Raw genomic sequence first — 15,737 nt, forward strand, 5'->3', positions numbered from 1 at the left:
TAAAGGGACTATACATGCTCTCTGCCAATCCCTAGGTACCTTCCCCTCTTTCATACATTTATTAAACAAAAGTACCAACCACTCCAACACTATATCCCCCCCTGCTTTTAACATTTCTGTCATGATCCCATCAGTTCCAGCTGCTTTACCCCCTTTCATTTTACGTAATGCCTCACGTACCTCCCCCACACTTACATTCTGCTCTTCTTCACTCCTAAAAGATGGTATACCTCCCTGACCAGTGCATGAAATTACTGCCTCTGTTTCTTCCTTAACATTTAAAAGTTCCTCAAAATATTCTCGCCATCTTCCCAATACCTCCATCTCCCCATCTACTAACTCCCCTACTCTGTTTTTAACTGACAAATCCATATTTTCCCTAGGCTTTCTTAACTTGTTTAACTCACTCCAAAATTTTTTCTTATTTTCATTAAAATTTCTTGACAGTGCCTCTCCCACTCTATCATCTGCTCTCCTTTTGCACTCTCTCACCACTCTCTTTACCTTTCTTTTACTCTCCATATACTCTGCTCTTCTTATAACACTTCTGCTTTGTAAAAACCTCTCATAAGCTACCTTTTTCTCTTTTATCACACCCTTTACTTCATCATTCCACCAATCACTCCTCTTTCCTCCTGCCCCCACCCTCCTATAACCACAAACTTCTGCCCCACATTCTAATACTGCATTTTTAAAACTATTCCAACCCTCTTCATGTATCCTCACAAATTACAAACTTTAAAAAGAACAACTTCCATTTTACTTTCTCAATCACCTTGCCTTGGTGGGACATGGCCGGTGTGTTGAAAAAAAAAAAGCGTGTCCAGACATGTAATGATGTGTACATGTAAACATTAACCTTCATTACTAATAAAGTATTATTTCAATACTACTGTGAAACAACAGGTTATATCACACACCTTACTCTTGATAAGAGTACATATATATAAATTTCATAACACCATAGTTTCTTTCAGCCAATTACAAAAACATTGCCTTAAGAATATCACTATATATCTAATAAGCGAGATAATGGAAGTTTACTACTATACTGCTGCTACGAGGGAAGATTAAATTGCACGTTATCAACAACTAACGATTCACATTACAAAATAATAGAACGGGTATGTTACAAAACACACTGTCTAAACACAGAAAAATGGACTTACAAAACTTCTCTTAGAAAAACTGTATTATACAAAGGGATATTTGTCAGAATTAGGATGGCATTAAGACAAGTTGTGGGTGGGAAGTTCTGTACAGGATATATCACACTGTATTCAGAGATAGCAAACGTGTTCTTACTATTATTATTAACCCTATAGCATTCGCTCATCGAAATAATGGAGGGATTTGGATGTGCTTCTAGTATTTTCTAGTTTGACTCTTTCTTGTGACTTCTGCTGTGACAGTTTTATGAAGTTTTGAAGGGATGCAAAGTTATTAATCCTACTTGTGAATGATTGGGAAACACTAAGAGTACGCTAAGTTGCTTCCCATCTCAACGCCTCGCTCACCTTGGGTTAGGACTCTCCAAGTGGTTACTCGAGGATGACGTAACGTTTCCCTAATGATTAGAAGCAACAAGTGGTTACTCAGGGATGATGTAAAGTTCCCCTATTGATTAGAGGCAATGAGTGGTTGTTCAAGGATGATGAAAAGTTTGCCTATTGATTAGAGGCAACAAGTGGTTACTCAGGGATGGCAAAGTTCCCCTACTGATTAGAGGCAACGAGTGGTTACTCAGGGATGGCAAAGTTCCCCTATTGATTAGAGGCAGCGAGTGGTTACTCAAGAATGACAAAAAGTTCCCCTTTTGATTAGAGGCAATGTCAGTAATTTTAAGCACCCTAATTGGGCTCTACACCCTTCCCAAGTTACTCTAGATGTGGGCCCTGAATGGGGTCCTGGAACGCTAAAGGGTTATTCACTCACAGTATTTTGATTAAGTAAAACTGCCCCTTAAAATCACCTACACTAAATTAACATTTTATCAAAATCTTGATTAGTGAGAATGAGCAATATAATTATATATTGTTTAGAAATATTGTGGAAACCAGATGAAATTATTAAACAAATTAATATCCCTGATGGTATCCCAAGATACTACTTAGCTCATTGTATAAAAAATACAATACAATTTTGAGTAATACAACATACACACAAAAAAAACGTGTGAAGGTGCATGTGAGCATATACATGTGGATATAAAAATGAAGAACAAACACAAAGAGTATTTATACATGTGAACTCAAACACACTTGCACTCATACAACCAGTTCTCGTCTACAAGGTAATACAAACAAAAGTGTATTTTCTTTTGCGAAAGCAACTGTAGCAGTCTGTCCCTTGATGCTTGATTGTATGTCTGTAAATACCGTTTGGATTTTTTTAGCATCTTGCATTATTTTAGTTCCATCAGACTTGAAGTGAATGTTACACTATACTAAGAATAATAATTCGGATAATACAACCTTAAGCATATGTCAAAAGTAGCAAAAACAAGATTGGGTGGCAACAGTTTTCGAAACTTCAAATTAATACATGTTAGTGGAAGTTGTATAATGCATTTGTGCCAAAGCATTTAGCTAACTGGTAATTTTAGGACTATGAAACTCATGGTGTGTCCAATTGTACTTGTCAAGTGAAGGGATTCAGGGAAACCGGTTAGACGGACTTGAGTCCTGGAGGTGGGAAGTACAGTACCTGCACTCTGAAGGAGGGCTGGAGATATCTGCAGTTTTGAACTGGCAAGACAGTTCGAGTCGCCCTGCCTTGGGAGACGGCCGGTTCGTCAAGAAAAAATTTAACATAGTATAATCGATTTTCTGTAAGACTATAGAGTATAACGCTGCCTTTATATGATTCTTTTCACTCAAAAAACAAATTCCGTTCAATAAACGTATTTTCAGACATGTAAGCAAGTACAGCAACAGTGTCAAATAAATTTCACGTATCTAAACAATTTGTTTCAGAAATTTTGTAGTGAAATTTCCGTTATGTACAATGAAAAGTTTTATGTACAACGATAAATTTTATCTAAGTGGAAGCCATACAAAATAAAAACCACTGATAAAAAGTTTATAAAACTTTTTGTCAAAACAGAAAATTTTGACTCTAATAATAATATTTACTGATGATAAACACCAGAAAATATAGTCAGCTCTATTATAAGGACTCTCTATCTAGTGAAATTTTTTGTGAACGTGATTGAAAAATACCTATGAAACTGAACGGTGAGTGAAAGGCTCGTCTTGACTGCATTTACAAAATTGCGATTAAAAACTGGGAAGTACAGTGCCTGCACTCTGAAGGAGGGCCGGGGATATTTCCAGTTTTGAACTGTAGTACTGGTAAGATAGTGATGGGGTGAGTGATAATAAAAATGTTTCTTCTTTTTCTGAGCCACCCTGCCTCAGTGGGAAATGGCCAGCACGTTAAAAAAAGATTTAAAAAATTACACTGAATGGAGAAGCTTGATAATAAAGCTAACTGTTGTTATTGATCTATGACTGTTACTGTTGTGGAGTGAAACAGTAATCTTATATTAATTAATTGACATTCCAGTCACTACACTATTAGTATTATTATTATTCTAGCCTTGTTTCAAAATTCAGGCACTTCGGACTTCTGAAAACTCTCTCACACATCAGCGACATTATCCTCATTATCTCCACTCAGCCGAAACCTGACATCATGCCCGTTCTTTGACCTAGCCGGCTCAGAGTACATTCTACGTAGCGGCGACCTCGCTGGGGACGAGCTGGCTGTGTCGTTGTTCTCGCCTCGTGCTCGCCGCAGCTCTTGCTCCACAATAAGCTCGTTGGTGACATAAGCCTCTCGCCGAATTTGTTCCTGAAAGTTGCCAGAATTTTAGATTTTGCCACCGAAGAGGCTAGTTTATTGTGTACCCCATATCCATCCTGTGGACGATAGCACAAAAGCATATGGATACAAAAAGCCGAGGAACTAGGCACCAAAAAGGTTAACACAAATATATCTGGCCCTGAAGGTAGTTAGGTCATATTTACTAGTTACATAACTTGATCAGATTATTTGTAATCTTGTATATTTCTCTCTAGCACTGGGTAGACAGGGTTAACTATGCTATAGTTCTGCATACTCTGCTAAAAGTACAGTGGACCCCCGGTTTACGATATTATTTCATTCCAGAAGTATGTTCAGGTGCCAGTACTGAACGAATTTGTTCCCATAAGGAATATTGTGAATTAGATTAGTCCATTTCAGACCCCCAAACATACATGTACAAACGCACTTACATAAATACACTTACATAATTGGTCGCATAGGCAGGTGATCGTAAAGCAGGGGTCCACTTTATTTTTTTTTTTTATCATAAATCAGTTTCACAGGGTAAGAGGTGTTATCCTACCTTAACTCATTTCAAATCCCAGCCTTATATAAGGTATAACTCCCCCCCCAGGATGCCATCCACACTAGCTAGTTAACACCCAGGTATCTACTGACTGCTAAGTGAACAGTAATGTATACCCTACACAGGGTACATTTATGTCTGCTGTAATTTATTTCTAGGTACTGTACTGAAGCAAAGACATGTTACAATTACGTCTGGTACAATAATTTAAGTAACTTGTACTAAAAATCTTATGAACATACAGTGGACCCTAGAGTTTCGGCAGCCTCGACTTTCGTGAAACTCGACCTTCGGCGAGTTTTTTTGGAAAAATTTGGCCTCAAGTTTCGAGAAAAAACTCCTGTTTTGCCAACCATCCGGTACCCATCCACCCGTCACCGCGCACACAAAGCCAGTCTCCCACGCCATTCATGCTCAGTGTACCATTGTTTACCAACACGTGACCATCACCCCGTGGGTTCATACATAATAATCCATTGTTTTTTGTGATTACAACTGCTTTTTCTAAATAGCTCTTGTTCTTTTTTATTTCTTCTATTGTCCATGGGGAAGTGGAAAAGAATCTTTCCTCCGTAAGCCATGCGTGTCGTGTGAGGCGACTAAAATGCCGGGAGCAATGGGCTAGTAACCCCTTCTCCTGTATACATTTACTAAAAAAGAGAAGAAGAAAAACTTTATAAAATTGGGAAGCTTAAATGTGCGTGGATGTAGTGCGGATGACAAGAAACAGATGATTGCTGATGTTATGAATGAAAAGAAGTTGGATGTCCTGGCTCTAAGCGAAACAAAGCTGAAGGGGGTAGGAGAATTTCAGTGGGGGGAAATAAATGGGATTAAATCTGGAGTATCTGAGAGAGTTAGAGCAAAGGAAGGGGTAGCAGTAATGTTAAATGATCAGTTATGGAAGGAGAAAAGAGAATATGAATGTGTAAATTCAAGAATTATGTGGATTAAAGTAAAGGTTGGATGCGAGAAGTGGGTCATAATAAGCGTGTATGCACCTGGAGAAGAGAGGAATGCAGAGGAGAGAGAGAGATTTTGGGAGATGTTAAGTGAATGTATAGGAGCCTTTGAACCAAGTGAGAGAGTAATTGTGGTAGGGGACCTGAATGCTAAAGTAGGAGAAACTTTTAGAGAGGGTGTGGTAGGTAAGTTTGGGGTGCCAGGTGTAAATGATAATGGGAGCCCTTTGATTGAACTTTGTATAGAAAGGGGTTTAGTTATAGGTAATACATATTTTAAGAAAAAGAGGATAAATAAGTATACACGATATGATGTAGGGCGAAATGACAGTAGTTTGTTGGATTATGTATTGGTAGATAAAAGACTGTTGAGTAGACTTCAGGATGTACATGTTTATAGAGGGGCCACAGATATATCAGATCACTTTCTAGTTGTAGCTACACTGAGAGTAAAAGGTAGATGGGATACAAGGAGAATAGAAGCATCAGGGAAGAGAGAGGTGAAGGTTTATAAACTAAAAGAGGAGGCAGTTAGGGTAAGATATAAACAGCTATTGGAGGATAGATGGGCTAATGAGAGCATAGGCAATGGGGTCGAAGAGGTATGGGGTAGGTTGAAAAATGTAGTGTTAGAGTGTTCAGCAGAAGTTTGTGGTTACAGGAAAGTGGGTGCAGGAGGGAAGAGGAGTGATTGGTGGAATGATGATGTAAAGAGAGTAGTAAGGGAGAAAAAGTTAGCATATGAGAAGTTTTTACAAAGTAGAAGTGATGCAAGGAGGGAAGAGTATATGGAGAAAAAGAGAGAGGTTAAGAGAGTGGTGAAGCAATGTAAAAAGAGAGCAAATGAGAGAGTGGGTGAGATGTTATCAACAAATTTTGTTGAAAATAAGAAAAAGTTTTGGAGTGAGATTAACAAGTTAAGAAAGCCTAGAGAACAAATGGATTTGTCAGTTAAAAATAGGAGAGGAGAGTTATTAAATGGAGAGTTAGAGGTATTGGGAAGATGGAGGGAATATTTTGAGGAATTGTTAAATGTTGATGAAGATAGGGAAGCTGTGATTTCGTGTATAGGGCAAGGAGGAATAACATCTTGTAGGAGTGAGGAAGAGCCAGTTGTGAGTGTGGGGGAAGTTCGTGAGGCAGTAGGTAAAATGAAAGGGGGTAAGGCAGCCGGGATTGATGGGATAAAGATAGAAATGTTAAAAGCAGGTGGGGATATAGTTTTGGAGTGGTTGGTGCAATTATTTAATAAATGTATGGAAGAGGGTAAGGTACCTAGGGATTGGCAGAGAGCATGCATAGTTCCTTTGTATAAAGGCAAAGGGGATAAAAGAGAGTGCAAAAATTATAGGGGGATAAGTCTGTTGAGTGTACCTGGTAAAGTGTATGGTAGAGTTATAATTGAAAGAATTAAGAGTAAGACGGAGAATAGGATAGCAGATGAACAAGGAGGCTTTAGGAAAGGTAGGGGGTGTGTGGACCAGGTGTTTACAGTGAAACATATAAGTGAACAGTATTTAGATAAGGCTAAAGAGGTCTTTGTGGCATTTATGGATTTGGAAAAGGCGTATGACAGGGTGGATAGGGGGGCAATGTGGCAGATGTTGCAAGTGTATGGTGTAGGAGGTAGGTTACTGAAAGCAGTGAAGAGTTTTTACGAGGATAGTGAGGCTCAAGTTAGAGTATGTAGGAAAGAGGGCAATTTTTTCCCAGTAAAAGTAGGCCTTAGACAAGGATGTGTGATGTCACCGTGGTTGTTTAATATATTTATAGATGGAGTTGTAAGAGAAGTAAATGCGAGGGTCTTGGCAAGAGGCATTGAGTTAAAAGATAAAGAATCACACATAAAGTGGGAGTTGTCACAGTTGCTCTTTGCTGATGACACTGTGCTCTTGGGAGATTCTGAAGAGAAGCTGCAGAGATTGGTGGATGAATTTGGTAGGGTGTGCAAAAGAAGAAAATTAAAGGTGAATACAGGAAAGAGTAAGGTTATGAGGATAACAAAAAGATTAGGTGATGAAAGATTGAATATCAGATTGGAGGGAGAGAGTATGGAGGAGGTGAACGTATTCAGATATTTGGGAGTGGACGTGTCAGCGGATGGGTCTATGAAAGATGAGGTGAATCATAGAATTGATGAGGGAAAAAGAGTGAGTGGTGCACTTAGGAGTCTGTGGAGACAAAGAACTTTGTCCTTGGAGGCAAAGAGGGGAATGTATGAGAGTATAGTTTTACCAACGCTCTTATATGGGTGTGAAGCGTGGGTGATGAATGTTGCAGCGAGGAGAAGGCTGGAGGCAGTGGAGATGTCATGTCTGAGGGCAATGTGTGGTGTGAATATAATGCCGAGAATTCGTAGTTTGGAAGTTAGGAGGAGGTGCGGGATTACCAAAACTGTTGTCCAGAGGGCTGAGGAAGGGTTGTTGAGGTGGTTCGGACATGTAGAGAGAATGGAGCGAAACAGAATGACTTCAAGAGTGTATCAGTCTGTAGTGGAAGGAAGGCGGGGTAGGGGTCGGCCTAGGAAGGGTTGGAGGGAGGGGGTAAAGGAGGTTTTGTGTGCGAGGGGCTTGGACTTCCAGCAGGCATGCGTGAGCGTGTTTGATAGGAGTGAATGGAGACAAATGGTTTTTAATACTTGACGTGCTGTTTTAGTGTGAGCAAAGTAACATTTATGAAGGGATTCAGGGAAACCGGCAGGCCGGACTTGAGTCCTGGAGATGGGAAGTACAGTGCCTGCACTCTGAAGGAGGGGTGTTAATGTTGCAGTTTAAAAACTGTAGTGTAAAGCACCCTTCTGGCAAGACAGTGATGGAGCGAATGATTGTGAAAGTTTTTCTTTTTCGGGCCACCCTGCCTTGGTGGGAATCGGCCAGTGTGATAATAATAAAAAAAAATAACTGCTAAATAAGTCACCATGAGCCCAAGGAAAGCTAGTGCAAGCCCTTTGGTAAAGAAAGTGAGGAATTCAAGAAGGAAATCATTGAAAAATATGAGAGTGGAGTGCGTGTTACAGAGCTTGCCAGGATGTATGGCAAGCCATATTCAACCATCACTTCGATCGTGGCGAAAGGAAAGGAAATAAAGTGTGCTGTTGTTGCAAAAGGGGTGGATATGCTGACAAAAAGGAGATCACAAATTCTCGAAGAAGTGGAGACGTTATTGTTGGTGTGGATTACCGAAAAACAGTTAGCAGGAGATAGTATTATGCAGTCAATAATATGTGAAAAGGCAAGGCAGTTGCATGACGATCTCGTAAAGAACATGCCTGCAACAAGTGGTGATGCTTGTGATTTTAAGGCCGGCAAAGGTTGGTTTGAGAGATTTAAGAAGTGTAGTGGCATTCACAGTGTGATAAGGCATGGTGAGGCTGCCAGTTCTGACAAAAAAGCAGCTGAGAAGTTTGTACAGGAGTTTAAGGAGTGCGTAGACACTGGAAAATTCAAACCCCAGCAAGTGTTTAATTGTGACGAAACAGGCCTCTTCTGGAAGAAAATGCCAAAGAGGACCTACATCAAGCAGGAGGAAGCGGCACTCCCAGGACACAAGCCTATGAAAGACAGGCTTACTCTCATGTTTTGATGTAATGCTAGTGGGGATTTTAAAGTGAAGCCTTTACTGGTGTATCACTCTGAAAATCCCAGTGTTCAAGAAATACAGTGTCGCCAAGAGTAACTTGTGTGTGATGTGGAAGGCTAACAGTAAGGCATGGGTCACAAGGGGAATTTTCCTAGACTGGTTTAATGAAGTGTTTGGCCCCAGTGTGAAGAAATACCTCCTGGAAAATAAATTGCCACTCAAGTGCCTCCTGGTAATGGACAATGCTCCTGCTCATCCTCCAGACTTGGAAGAGCAAATAGTGGAGGAGTTTAGTTTCATCATGGTGAAGTTCTTGCCTCCTAATACCACTCCTCTCCTCCAGCCCATGGACCAGCAGGTCATTTCAAACTTCAAAAAACTCTACACCAAAGCAGTGTCTCAGAAGTGCTTTGAAATGACCTCAGACACTGAATTGACCCTAAGAGAGTTCTGGAAAGATCACTTTAATATCCTCCATTGCATAAACCTTATAGGTAAATCTTGGGAGGGAGTGACTTCCAGGACTTTGAGCTCTGCTTGGAGAAATTTGTGGCCAGACTGTGTACAAGAGAGGGATTTTGAAGGGTTTGTGGCTGACCCTAAGGAACCTATGCCAGTTGTGGAAATTATTGTGGCATTGGGGATGTCCCTGGGGTTGGAGGTGAGTGGTGAGGATGTGGAAGAGTTGGTGGAGGACCACAGGGAAGAGCTAACCACTGAAGAGCTGCAAGAGCTTCATCTGCAACAGCAACAGATCACAGCTCAAGAAACTGCTGCAGAGGAGGAGGAAGAGATGGAGGAAGGTGCCTTCTTCAAAGATTAAGGACATTTGTGGAAAGTGGACTGAAGTGCAAACATTTATGGATGAACTTCACTCTAACAAAGCTGTTGCAAGCCGTATTGGCAACATGTACAATGACAGTGTTGTGTCCCACTTCAGGGAAATCTTAAAGAAATGCCAGAAACAGCCCTCTCTGGACAGATATTTTGTGCGACAGGGGTCCAGTGACTCAAGCTGGTCCCAGTGGCATTAAAAGAAGAAGGGAAGTAACCCCAGATATGGACTCAGTGATTATTATTATTATTATTTCTAATATGGCGTCATTTGTGCAAGTCGTCTGGCTACCACATCTCATATTTATGTTTATTTATTCTACTGTGGGGTGTATTGATCATCTTTATATGTTATGCATCGTGTTTGTTATATATTGTGAAAAAAATATCATAGATGGATTAATGAAAATAAGTATTTTATGAAAAAGAGGATAAATAAATATACAAGGTATGATGTAGCACGTAATGAAAGTAGTTTATTAGATTATGTATTTGTGGATAAAAGGTTGATGGGTAGGCTCCAGGATGTACATGTTTATAGAGGGGCAACTGATATATCGGATCATTATTTAGTTGTAGCTACAGTTAGAGTAAGTAGGGTAGAGGGGAAAACAGGAAGGTGGCAACAACAAGTAAGAGGAGGTGAAAGTGTATAAACTAAGGGAGGAGGAAGTTCGGGCGAGATATAAGCGACTATTGGCAGAAGGTTGGGCTAGTGCAGATGAGTAATGGGGGGTTGAAGAGGGTTGGAATAGTTTTAAAAATGCAGTATTAGAATGTGGGGCAGAAGTTTGTGGTTTATAGGAGGGTGGGGCAGGAGGAAGAGGAGTGATTGGTGGAATGATGAAGTAAGGTGTGATAAAGAGAAAAGTTAGCTTTTGAGAGGTTTTACAAAGCAGAAGTGTTATAAGAAGAGCAGAGTATATGGAGAGTAAAGAAAGGTGAAGAGAGTGGTGAGAGAGTGCAAAAGGAGAGCAGATGATAGAGTGGGAGGCACTGTCAAAAAGAAATTTTAATGAAAATAAGAAAAAATTTTAGGGTAAGGTTAAACAAGTTAAGAAAGCCTAGGGAAAGTATGGATTGTCAGTTAAAAACAGATCTGGAGAGTTAGTAGATGGGGAGATGGAAGTATTAGGTAGATGGCGAGAATATTTTGAGGAACTTTTAAATGTAACCAACCTTTGAGGTCTGACAGGCCCTCTCCGAAACTCGTTCTCAGGGTCGGCCAAATTTCAAAAAAAAAAAAAAAAAAAAAATTATTTTTCTTATGAAAAAATAGAGTTTTCTAAACGATATAGGATAAACAAAAAAATTTACCATCAATACTTACGGAGATATGGATCATGAAGTTTGCAGAAAATGAGCCGCGTATGGCAACAAGGCGGCGACTGCCGCTCACCCGTAAACTTTAGTTTACTTGTATTTGAAGGTTTGTTGTTTTTTTCACTATTTTATTTTTTCACATAACTTGTGGCCCTGTGAGACCAAAGTAGGTGCAATGTACATATATACACTCGTTGTATACAACACAATAAGCACACAAACATAATTATCAATATATTGTTTACAAAACTTGTTTACAAAACAAACAATACAAAACATTGTTTATTATTATTGTTCTATAATATATATACCAATTATGCAGTCACTAAACATATTTCTATTAGTTCTGCAGCTTGTGGAACTCTGAAACATGGTGTCATACACAATGGTGTTTTATCTTTCTCCCTCATTCTATCTCTTTCAATCTGTCTCTCTCTTTCTATCTGTCTATCTATCTCTGTCTCACAGGTACACATAAATACAAGTATACATAAGTATAAATTACCTAGGATAACCCAAAGAAATCCAGACAAAGTGCTATACTCTGCTTGAAGATGTGGAGTAAAAATGATGACACAGTCTTGTGGCTCTCTGAGACAAGGAGAGCTAGATGGATAGACAGATAGACAGGGAGCTTGACAGACAGACAAATGAACAGACAGAAATGTTAGTGTACCAGTACCAGTGTACTAGTGTTCACCCTCCTCCTCCTCTTCTTCCTCTTCCTCCTCTTCCCCTACTCTTCCTCATACTCTCCTCTTCCTCCTCTTCCCCTCTTCCTCTCTTCCTCTTCCCTCCTACTCTTCCTCTTCCTCCTCCTCCTCTTCCTCCTCCTCCTCTTCTTCCCTCTTCCTCCTACCTCTTCTCCTCCTCCTCTTCTTCCTCTTCCACTCTCTTCCCCTAATCTTCCTCATACTATTCCTCTTCCTCCTCCTCTTCCTCTTATTCCTCTTCCTCCTACTCTTCCTCTTCCTTCTCCCTCCTCTTCCTCCTCCTCCTCTTCCTCCTCCTCCTCTTCCTCCTCCTCCTCTTCTTCCTCTTCCCCTACTCCTTCTCCTCCTTGTCCATAGTGTAAATTACAAGGAGTCACCAGCTGTCAAAGTGACATATTGGCTCATTACTCTTTCCCCTCGGCCTGTCAAAACAATGGGGTCGGATACTGCTTCCCCTCCTCCATTCTATCTAATTATCTTTCTCCCTCATTCTATCTGTCTGTCTATCTCTGTCTCACAGGTACACATAAATACAAGAATACATGGTATAAATTACCTAGGATAACAAGAGACAACAAAGTGCTATACTCTGCTTGAAGATGTGAGTAAAAGTGATGACGCAGTCTTGTGGCTCTCTGAGACAGAGAGCTAGATGGATAGACAGGGAGCTTGACAGACGGAAGGGCAAATAGACAGACAGAAATGTTAGTATACCAGCAAAAACAAAGGGAGGGCGATGTTCATCTCATCTTTTGGCATCAGCTCTACCCTCATTTACCTCATCAAACGTCAGCACTTATCAGATGTTATCTCCCCTTATCTTTATTACTGTCATGGGTGAACATTTATTATTACATATTATTATTATTACCTATTATTATTATTATGTATTATTATTGTGTGTGTTATTATTATTATTATTATGTATTATTATTATGTATTATTAGTATGTATTATTGTTATCAGTACGTATTCTTCTTCTTCCTCCTCCTCTCCTCCTCCTCCTCCTCCTCTTCCTCCTCCTCCTCTTCTTCTCCTCCTCCTCCTCCTCCTCCTCCCTCTCTTCTTCCCTTCACCTCCTCCTCCTCCTCCTCTGCCTCCTCCTCCTCTTGTCTCCTCCTCCTCTTGCCTCCTCCTCCTCCTCTGCCTCCTCCTCCTCCTCCATTCTTGGAACAAGTTTGAAGATCTTGTAGTTCATAATCACTATCATTATCATCACCAATGCTCACATCTGAGTCTGGGATTTTGGGAAATAGGAGGATGATCTTTGATTCTAATTACAACTGAACAAGGCCCATTGCACCTTCCAGAGGTGGGGAAGGCTGTGGAGTTGTCTGGAAGGGTTTTCACTACTATTACCCATATTATGGTCATTAGTTTCAGTCAAAAACCTCACAGAACCTTGAAACTCATCTTCACTGTCCACTTCCATCTGTATTAGAACTGATCACTGGGAACAAAAGTGTCCCAATTCGCCGAGGAGTGAGAACTTCTTACCACAGACAGGTGGAATTGTGTACTATGATGGCATTCCCACAATGCCACTGGGTCCCAGATTTTTTTCCTACTGCGCACACCACACGACCCATTCTCTCACATCTAGGCTTATCAGCCTTTTCCTGTGAGATTTGAGGCCGCTAGAATTTATGCGTACTAGTACGACAAAAACCCCTACGCGTAAGACGTACTAGTACGACGAAAACCCTCAAAGGGTTAAGGAAGAAAGAGAGGCAGTAATTTCATGCACTGGCCAGGGAGGTATACCATCTTTTAGGAGTGAAGAAGAGCAGAATGTAAGTGTGGGGGAGGTACGCGAGGCATTACGTAGAATGAAAGGGGGTAAAGCAGCTGGAACTGATGGGATCATGACAGAAATGTTAAAAGCAGGGGGGATATAGTGTTGGAGTGGTTGGTACTTTTGTTTAATAAATGTATGAAAGAGGGGAAGAGGTACCTTGGGATTGGCGGAGAGCATGTATAGTCCCTTTATATAAAGGGAAAGGGGACAAAAGAGACTGTAAAAATTATAAAGGAATAAGTTTACTGAGTATACCAGGAAAAGTATACGGTAGGGTTATAATTGAGAGAATTAGAGGCAAGACAGAATGTAGGATTGTGGATGAGCAAGGAGGCTTCAGAGTGGGTAGGGATGTAGTCAAGTTTCATTGGAAGCATATGTGAACAGGGGAGTGTAACGATACTTGTATGACCAATTATAATGTTTATGTAAGTGCGTTTGTTTACGTGATGTTTGGGGGGTTGAAATGGATAATCTTCACATTATGGGAACAAATTGGTCAGTACTGGATGAACATTCTGGATGAAAAAATATAATTAACCGGGGAACTGGTATTTAGGAATAAAGGTAGGGAAATTTTTATTGCATTTATTGATTTAGAAAAGGCATATGATAGAGTGGATAGGGGAGCAATGTGGCAGATGTTGCAAGTATATGGAATAGGTGGTAAGTTATTAAATGCTGTAAAGAGTTTTTTTATGAGGATAGTGAGGCTCAGGTTAGGGTGTGTAGAAGAGAGACTACTTCCCGGTAAAAGTAGGTCTTAGACAGGGATGTGTAATGTCACCATGGTTGTTTAATATATTTATAGATGGGGTTGTAAAGGAAGTAAATGCTAGGGTGTTCGGAGAGGGGTGGGATTAAATTTTGGGGAATCAAATTCAAAATGGGAATTGACACAGTTACTTTTTGCTGATGATACTGTGCTTATGGGGAGATTCTAAAGAAAAATTGCAAAGGTTAGTGGATGAGTTTGAGAATGTGTGTAAAGGTAGAAAGTTGAAAGTGAAGCACAGAAAAGAGTAAGGTGATGAGGGTATCAAATGATTTAGATAAAGAAAAACTTGGATATCAAATTGGGGAGGAGGAGTATGGAAGAAGTGAATGTTTTCAGATACTTGGGAGTTGACGTGTTGGCGGATGGATTTATGAAGGATGAGGTTAATCATAGAATTGATGAGGGAAAAAAGGTGAGTGGTGCGTTGAGGTATATGTGGAGTCAAAAAGACGTCATCTATGGAGGCAAAGAAGGGAATGTATGAGAGTATAGTAGTACCAACACTCTTATATGGGTGTGAAGCTTGGGTGTAAATGCAGCAGCGAGGAGGCGGTTGGAGGCAGTGGAGATGTCCTGTCTAAGGGCAATGTGTGGTGTAAATATTATGCAGAAAATTCGTAATGTGGAAATTAGGTGTGGAGTTAACAAAAGTAGTAGTCAGAGGGCTGAAGAGGGGTTGTTGAGGTGGTTTGGTCATTTAGAGAGAATGGAAAAAAGTAGAATGACTTGGAGAGTGTATAAATCTATAGGGAAGGAAGGAGGCGGGGTAGGGGTTCATCCTCGAAGAGGGTTGGAGAGAGGGGGTAAAGGAGGTTTTGTGGGCAAGGGGACTTGGACTTCCAGCAAGCGTGCGTGAGCATGTTAGATAGGAGTGAATGGGGAGGCGAATGGTACCTTGGGACCTGATGATCTGTTGGAGTGTGAGCAGGGTAATATTTAGTGAAGGGATTCAGGGAAACCGGTTATTTTCATATAGTCGGACTTGAGTCCTGGAAATGGGAAGTACAATGCCTGCACTTTAAAGGAGGGGTTTGGGATATTGGCAGTTTGGAGGGATATGTTGTGTATCTTTTTATGTGTATGCTTCTAAACTGTTGTATTCTGAGCACCTCTGCAAAAACAGTGATAATGTGTGAATGTGGTGAAAGTGTTGAATGATGATGAAAGTACTTTCTTTTTGGAGATTTTCTTTCTTTTCTGGGTCACCCTGCCTCGGTGGGAGACAGCCGACTTGTTGAAAAAAAAAAAGTATATTAACGTAATATACGACATTTAATGAGACTCAATGATTATTATCATTACTAATATGACGTCTCGAGACATAAAACACTCCTACTGATTTTAATATGTACCT

The 15,737-nt window shown here is 40.3% G+C and overlaps 1 long non-coding RNA gene across 1 annotated transcript in view; it reads right to left on the reverse strand.

Annotated features, from left to right (window-relative positions):
• Nucleotides 1-1,170: 1,170 nt before the first annotated feature.
• Nucleotides 1,171-15,737, reverse strand: part of LOC138855526 (uncharacterized) — a 19,606-nt gene continuing 5,039 nt past the window's right edge. The window contains exon 2 of the long non-coding RNA XR_011394764.1: nt 1,171-3,855. This is a non-coding gene — a long non-coding RNA (uncharacterized lncRNA). The remainder of the gene's footprint in view (nt 3,856-15,737) is intronic.

Source organism: Cherax quadricarinatus, chromosome 98 (assembly GCF_038502225.1).
Source record: "Cherax quadricarinatus isolate ZL_2023a chromosome 98, ASM3850222v1, whole genome shotgun sequence".
Classification (NCBI taxonomy): Eukaryota; Metazoa; Arthropoda; class Malacostraca; order Decapoda; family Parastacidae; genus Cherax; species Cherax quadricarinatus.